The sequence below is a fragment of the Prosopis cineraria genome, unplaced genomic scaffold, assembly GCF_029017545.1.
Source record: "Prosopis cineraria cultivar Desert tree isolate PC_DT_omini unplaced genomic scaffold, ASM2901754v1 PC4, whole genome shotgun sequence".
Lineage (NCBI taxonomy): Eukaryota > Viridiplantae > Streptophyta > Magnoliopsida > Fabales > Fabaceae > Prosopis > Prosopis cineraria.
Window position 1 is genome coordinate 14,169,858 of NW_026555335.1, and position 8,765 is coordinate 14,178,622.

The 8,765-nt window shown below is 28.8% G+C and overlaps 1 long non-coding RNA gene across 1 annotated transcript; it reads right to left on the reverse strand.

Moving 5' to 3' along the window:
* Positions 1-3,583: 3,583 nt before the first annotated feature.
* LOC129307936 (uncharacterized) lies at positions 3,584-7,656 on the reverse strand. Its single transcript, XR_008592513.1, has 3 exons — positions 7,489-7,656; positions 7,283-7,355; positions 3,584-3,784 (listed from the first exon to the last, which is right to left on the reverse strand). It is a non-coding gene; the product is annotated as an uncharacterized LOC129307936 (long non-coding RNA).
* Between the last annotated feature and the right edge of the window lie 1,109 nt (positions 7,657-8,765).

The following is an 8,765-nucleotide window of genomic DNA, read 5'->3' on the forward strand; positions in this document are numbered from 1 at the left end:
TCAGTTATCCCCTCATAAAATTTTTCTTATCTTACTAAAAATTTTATTATTTAAAATTATACTCTTTATTTAAAAATATAAAATATTTTTAATTCAATCACACATCAATAAATTTATTAATTGTCTTTAAATTAATATAATTTTTATATTTACTATTATTTAATATGACATTTCATTTAAAAAGAAATGATTGAATGGTTTGTTTATTAAAAGTATTTTTTAAAAAAATCATTGAGTGCACATTAAAAAACTTAAAAATATTTATATTTTTAACATCTAATCTTAAAAAAATGCATTATATTTTTTAATTGAGAAATTTTGTGTGTGTGTGATAACTTTAAATAGCAATAGTTTTAAAATGAAAAGGTAATAATTTAAAAATAAATTGTTTATGAAAAATTTTATCACAAAAAATGTTCATATAAATAGAGTTTTTATGTTATTATAAATTATAATGTTATGTTTTATGCATTGTTTTTAATATTTAATTTTATAAACTTCTACCATTAATGTAATTTAATAGATATTTTAAATTATTTTTTATAAAATTATTAATATTTACTTGAAGTATAAATTATACTCCCATTAATTTATTTTTTTGGATCCGACAACAACATATACATAATTTTACTAAATAATATTCAACATAAAACTTTTGGGTGTTTATTATCATAAATTCCCATGAAATAACCTTAAATGTCATTCTCCCTAAATCACAATCCATGTGCATGTTTACAAATATCTCTCCATCATCGTCGTGAATTTCTTACATTGTTGAGTCTATTATGGAGTGCCCGTAGAGTGATGAAAAGGACGCGCACTGTATTTTTGTGGGCTGATCAAAATGGTTGGTTGTGAGATCATGGAGGCCATTTCCCACATCCTTTGAAGTTTGAATGGTCAAGTCTAAGTCCGCGTATCATGTGAACCTATGACTTAAATGTTGTCATGACTTCTACAGAAGCATTGGACGCCAATAGCATTGTGACTTAGTCATATTATGCTTACACTCTTTACCATCCTTGCCAAGGCCATGCTAATATATTTATTCACAATAATAATAAGAGGTCATGAACTCACTGACCACAAGGCACTTTGAAGATTGAGAGAACTAAGCCTATGCGTATTGAGTTTAAAATAATTGAATATATAAAAAAATGATATAATCAAGCCCTCTTCCAACACCCTAGGTAATCATTAAATATTTTTTTTTTTTGGCTAACTTCAATTATAATCTTAAAAAAAATAAGATTTTCAATTTTATCTTATTTTAATTTTATTTTATTAATAATAAAAAGAATTTGAATATTCTAACCAAATCCATTCAAGGTCAATTTTGACTCAAATTTCTTCGGGCTTGTTTAGAAGGATTAAGTAAGCTCAAATTAAAAAACAAAAATTCTAAACTTCCAAACTTGACTTAAGATTTTTCAAATTTATTTGGACTAATATATCAAACTTATTTCAAATTAGTGGCTCTAATGTGGAACACATTGTTTCACTTAAATTAAATTGCCCTGCTTATTTCAATAAGCCAGACTGGTGGATGTGAATGTGGTCTCATTCAGGTCGAGAAAATGTTGGGTGGAACAAAAATGTGAATGTCATCTCACAAGTTTTGACTTTTTGAAGATGATTTTAGTTTGTTCCTTGTACTAGAATTTAAAGCGCTCCCAAAAAAAAAAATTAAAGCATTAGACAAACTAAAAAATGTCTGATGCGATGCATAGGATTTAGTGAGGAGATGAGGAGATTTATTTTTTTAGGTCTTTAGACATTATGTAGGTATGTATATTTACGAAAAGTTTGGGCTTTAATAGAGTGTGACTTTGATGTTGTATTTAATGTAGATTTATTTATAATAGAGTCATTATACATTATAATTGTTCTATTAATAAATTTCGTCATTCTTTTCTAGAATAAGAGTAATGCAGTAGACCTTTGTAATTTTATTTTAACTTTTTTCAAAAACTATACCTTTGTATTTGTTGCAGCTTGCAGATGATTTCTAGAATAAGAACATATGCATTAAAACCTTAGTTTAAATGGTTTAATAAAACATAAGATGAAATAATTACAGGAGGAAAGAAGAAACGAAAATCATGTGTGTGAAACTCACAAAACAATAAATCTCATTCATGTGTCCCTTTTTTTTCTTAAATTTGAAGAAAACTTAATTTAAGAAATCTTGATTATTCTTACAAAGAATAAGAGAAAATCTTGGTTAATAAGTCATAATATTGAAATCATACAAATGCACAATCAATAATTGCATAAAATGTAATAATTTATGTGAAACCAATTTGAAATAAACCAATAAAACTTAGAATATAAAGTTGGAAGTGAGATCAAACATTCATCCAATGTATCTATATATTTTTACACAACATAGGATTGAGACAAGTGAAACATAAATCTAGATTTTACTTATTTGAAGAGCTTATAATCTATTGAGTTTTATTAAAAATACTATAGCACAGTTTTCCCCAATTTAAAACTTTCTCAATGATAGAGTTAGAAAACATTGACAAATTCTTACTTTCAAGGGATTTTATGGCCTATGAAGAAAAAAAATAGATATGATTTCACAACAAAACATTTATTATCTATTATTCATACAAATGTATGATAAGTTATTTTAATAACAATTTTATTTTTTTTACAATTTATTACTTATCTGCATATTATTTTTAAGAAATAATGATATTTAATAAAAATTTATATGTTATATAAATTTGTATACATTTAACAACATTTGAAACAAAGGGACCTCAAAAATAAACTAACATAGCTCACATATTTGAATATAACATATATATATATATATATATATATAACAAAGGAAACTCCTAATATTTGAAACAATTGGATTCAATGAAAATGAAATCCTTAAAAATTGAAGTTAAGAAAATACATAATCCACAAATAAGTAGGAATAAAACAATTACAAACTACAATTATTAAGTTACAAGCTGTAGTAAAAGGAAATGATGGAATTATTTGCTTGCACCAAGTATGTAAAATCATATATAAAATTTGCAACCTAATGGCAATTGCATGGAAAACAAAAAGTGAAAGAGGATAACAAAAGGGACTCAATATATCAAATGCGACCAATGCATAAAAAATAAATATAATTTAAGACAGTACAATTTAAAAGAGAAAACAATGATCATCTTTAAAAATATATTAAAATAAATAGCCATCTATATCTCATTATAAACCTACACAATGACAAAGTAAATGTAAAGAGATATTAGTGATTAAGATACAAATGGAAGTGGAAAAAAGTTAAAAATTATAATGCCAATTCTACTTAAACTGATTTTATGGTTGGTCCGATGCCTTTTCTTAAGGCACATAAAAAATATGCTTCTTGTATAAGTTAAAGTATATTTCCTTCACAAGTAAATCAATCTATAAAATAATATATCAAAAGAAAACATGATGATTTGTTGTGTGTAAATACACAGGAAATTTTTTAAATTATATTAAAATATAGTAAGAAAAATAGCAACTTCATTTCATTTTATAATACATTCATAATTGAAAGTATGGTAACAACAATAGTATGAATAAAACATGCAAAGTTATATCCTAAAAAGAGAAAACAATATAATAGTCAGCTTTACATGTTATAAATCTTCAATACTTAATCTCTCTTTTTTATCAAAATATATAAACAATGTGTTTGTAACATTTATACTTGCTTTGCTCATCTAAATTTGTACCACAAGACCCTCCTTGCTTCTGACGTCTTCTTTTCTTAATAGGCATGATGAATCTGCAACGTCGTTGTTTTGTAAGAAAACAATCTCTTTCATGATGAAGCAGCTGTTGCCATTAATCAATCACAAACACAATAATATATATAGTGACTAAGCTTTTCATTTTTTATATACCTCATGCACTATAATTTTCCACCCAAAAAAAAAAATAACAACGACAACACAAGAAGACAAGAAACTCAAACTTAAATGTTCAAACAATAATACAAGAACCTCAATGAGCAAATATGAGGTGTACAAATCGTGGGAAAAACCATCTTGAAGCCTCATAGGTGTTGAATTGGATTGATCTAGACATATAACATTTATACAAAAGAAGGCTTCATAAGCTTTGCATTCTTTCAAAGTAGCACAAAAAAACAAAAAAAGAGAGAGAGAAGAAGTTGAGTCCATAACGATTGAGAGGTTTGAACATATACATAAATTCCTAATTGTAGTTGAGACCTATATAAAATATAAAATACATAAGATCAAAGGAATTCTGAATCATTAATTAGGTGCCTCCTCGTGTGTTACTTTTGAAGTGCCTACAACCAAGCCAAGAAGTTAAGGTTCTAATGCTCAAAAAGTTATTAAGAAAGTTGCTCGTGAAGATCAGGGGTAAAAGAAAGATGAAGACTGTAACATACTAAGTTGCAAACACTAAAATTTTAGTGTTTAACAACTGTGATTTAATTAAAATAAGTGATTTATAAATTAATACTATTTTTGGAACATTAATAAAGTTTTTAGACTTTTGAACAACTTGAAAAATGAGCTAAATGGCATGCGGGTTAATCAAACTCGAGCAGTTGGCCATATTGGCAAGTGGCGTTTGTTATGCCATGTACCGCGGCGTAAGGTGCATGGCCAATTTTTAGGTTAAATCAGACACAAGATTGTGTCTAATGTCAGAGGGAGAAAAGAAAGAAAATGTGAGGAGTGACAGAGAAAGAGCTTGTGGGTGCCAGGACTTGATCTTGGGAGCTATTTGGAGGCATTTTGGGCAAGATTCATCATTGGGTAAGCTTCATATATCTCTCCCTCCCCCATTATATGAAATTTCTAAATGTTTTAAGTAATGTGGGACTTGATTTTGTGTTCCCTTAGGTTGTAACAAAACTCATTGCTTTAATTAAGATTTTGGAGAGTTAAATCAGACTTCTAAACCTTAATTTATGGATTTTATAATGATTCAAAATTTTTGGTTAGGGTTTGGACAAACCCGGAGTGAAATTTGAGAGTTTTGAAATAATGTGGGTAAAGATTTGAGCTTATTTAAGTATTTAGATAGTAAATGGGATTAATGGAATGTGTTAGGAGAGTTGATGGTGTTAAAGTAAAATTTTGAATATAGTGGGTACCTCAAATTATGCTAAAAGGGGGTTAATTAGAATGAGAATTGATGATTTAATATTTAATCTTGTAGATTAACTATTAATTGAGCTCATTAAGCTTGCGGACACTTGTGGAGCTAAGTTTTGACTACGATAACCTTTTTGTGTCACACCCTAGTATTAAGGGTATGACTAACACAGAATATGATATACACTCACATTCCATAAGCTTTAATTAATCAAGAATTAAACTAAACTATTGATATATGATTTATAAAGTTCATAAAGTATTACACATTTTATAAAAGTTTTGATAGAATCCCTCAATAATTAAGACCTTCCAAAGTTTTTATAGTAACAAAACCTGTTAGCCAAACCAAAAAGGAGCTTAGCTCCACACTAATAGATTTATACTAACAAAATAAAATTAGGACCTAACTATGATATATGTGGAGTGCTAAATTTATAATTTTAGCATAATATATAATTACATCAAAATGAATGGTCAAAGAGTGCTTCCACTATCCAAAAAACAATACTGCCCCTCGATGATCAGCGGGAGGCACAGGTCAGCTACAATATTTAAGACTAAAGAAATTTTTGGTGAGTAGCATCCCGATCGAGTTTATAAATTATAAATTAATAAATAAAATAAAAATGTGAAAATAGTAACTAATAATTTAATTTAAATAAATCAAGGAAATAATGAAACACTTGATTTAATTAACAATAAATGACAAGTTTGCTTGATGGTAAAATCGTGGAACCAACAACAATATTAGAACCAGATAAGTTTATAAAAAAATTTATAATATATATAAAATTTCAAGTATTGATGCAATTTTTTTAAAAAATGCCTTTAAAGAAATTAGTATAAAATGATAAGTTTTAAGCTCAATCTAGGAGGGCTTTATCAGAATGAATAACAAGCGTAGACACACAGTTCACGAGGATAAGTAACATATCCAACGTAGCAAGAAGTCACGAAAAACAGGCACAAGCATAAAGCTCACAAATAACAGGCGTGAATTATATCCATGAAACTACATTCTCTATTCCATGTGTGTTGGTCAGCACATGGGGCTAGCATCTCCAATACAATCTGTTAGCTAGGTGTACCATGGCACGCCAAGGGTTAACAGAACTGTCATTAGCATCCAATATTTTGAATTCAGTCTCCCTAATTAAAATCAAGCGTGTATGGAGCAAGAATAAAAATTTCAAAATTTTTCACTTTCAAATAAGTTGTTCAACAATCGTTTTCCATTTCTTATATTCATCCTTCTATCCTCCATGCACGAATTGTTATATTAAACATTTTCATATCAAACATAGAATTTATTAGGTAAGTTATTTTTGAGACGTAATACCATTTGTCATATATCAACTTCAATCATTACTTGGCAATAACATAAATCATAGGAAAAATCAAGAAATCATCATTTATAAATCAATTATTATAAAAAAAGAATTTGCAAGACTATTTATCCACCTATAAAAGAATAATATTAAACTTTAAATAAAGAAATTTTATAAACATTTTACTAGAGATTTATTCGAAATGCTACCCACTCACCTAAGAGTTTTCAATAATCTTATAGTTAGACTCCCTCAATTTCACGCTTACTTCAGTCATACTCCAATTTAACCTAGCATTTAAACCAATAACTTTTATGTCATTATGATTTTCCTTCTTCATATAAGCAAGTGAAATAATATTCAAACTCTTCAATAATTCTTTAAATTTTTCTATTAACCCCTCAAACTCTCGCTAAAGACTTCCATAAATTCTATCAAGTGATCAACAACACTTAGCAGCATTTAGCCCCAATTATTAACACAACTCCTAATCCAAGCTTAACAAACTCTTATTCCCACCAATTTCTTCTTTCAAGTATTCCTACAAACAATATAAGAACATTCACAATTAACTAAATTATATCACAAGCATCCAAGCAAAATCAACAATTTTCAACATCTAATTTCTTCACCATATTTTCAGCTCAACATAATAATAAATTACCCTCCAACAATAACCAAAACAACACCTAAGTCTTCCTACCAATGTCAAGACAAAAATATTAAAGAACGGAGCACCATCCTCAACTAGTGAAGGAAAAAGAATGATTCACGTAGCTATTGAAATCAAAGGAGAAGAAGGAAGAATCAGAATTTTACCTCTACTAAAGTGCAGTAGAAGCTGTCACATTTCAGCTCATGGACCACCGAAGAAGAGAAGAATTCCACCCAGCTGTTCTTTGAAGTGGGTGGGAAGCAAAAATCATTAACCAAAAAATGAAAAGACTTAAGCTTATAATACACACATACACGAACGTTTAGTAGTTGAGAAGGAAGGATGATGAGGTCAAAATTCACACACTCACCAACGATAGCCTCAAAACAAAGAAGGAAATAAGCTGCAATATTTCTCCTTTACTGTGGCATATAGACGAGAGTGGAAAAGGAACAGATGAATGACAGCGAGGAGAAGAGAAAGAATGAAGAAGAACAACTAGGAGGAGAGAAGGAATGAAGAACGATGGCGAGGAGGAGAGAAGGCTGAGAACGTGTGAAGATTTTGAAATTTCTCGATGCTCTGGAGCTTAAATCACAAAGGATAGAAGAAATATCTAAGGATTATGAATTGGGGAATATTACCAAAAAGAGCATAAGGAAAATTACAATAGAGAGCACAATAAATATTACAAAAAGGGCACAATTTTTCTATAAATTAAAAAAAATAAAACTAAAATTTTACTTAGTAGAATTTGAACTCTAGGCCTTTAAGGAAATTAGTAGCATAATTTTTACTAAACTATCACTCTCCAGTTGCTATAAAACTAGTTTAAATACATACCAATTGAAAGAACCTTTTTCTTTTTTTTCCTTCTTTTCTTTCTTTCTTTCTTTCTTTCTCTTCTTTTTTTTGGAGTCATTAAATTTTGTGACAAAAGAATTGAGGCAATTGAATTGTCTAAACTCTCCATTTACGTGTTTGGACGGTTGTGTTGCAATTGTGAAAGCTACTATTGCTTTAGACTAGTATAGTATTAGTATGAAAAATGATTATGCTTTAGAAACTGAAAAATGATTATGTTTTAAAAACTTTATGTGAAGTGGGATGAATAACTATGTTTTGCACAATTGTGGTTTCGATGGTTTTATGCTAGATCCTATGTTTATATATGTCTACTTGTGAAATTGTATGATTTATGACGGAAATGATTATTCAAGTGTAAATTCATATGTTTATGGCTATGTGTGGAAATGTTAAGCATATGTTTGGCATGATCATTGTGAGAGGATAGGAGTTCATCCTAGTATTACTATTCAGGAACATTGTTTTGAAATTCATATGGTACACCGGTACTGTGGAGGCCCCGATACACAATTCTATATTTGTTTGGAAGTTCTAGTACTATTTGAGATAAATTGAGCATACGACACCTCAGGTATTCATGGAAAGGGAGAATTTATTATCCATAGTGGGTGAACGTGCTTTTGGCCAGAGCTACCTCCTATGATTGGTAAACTTGAGCCTATCCAGTCACATGAATCTAATTCTATCGAATTGTTAGCCCACAAATTCAGTTAGAGAAAATAAGTCCATAAGGCAGTGTGTTGATCATGCATATCTCTAATGTATAGCCATGTGTGTATG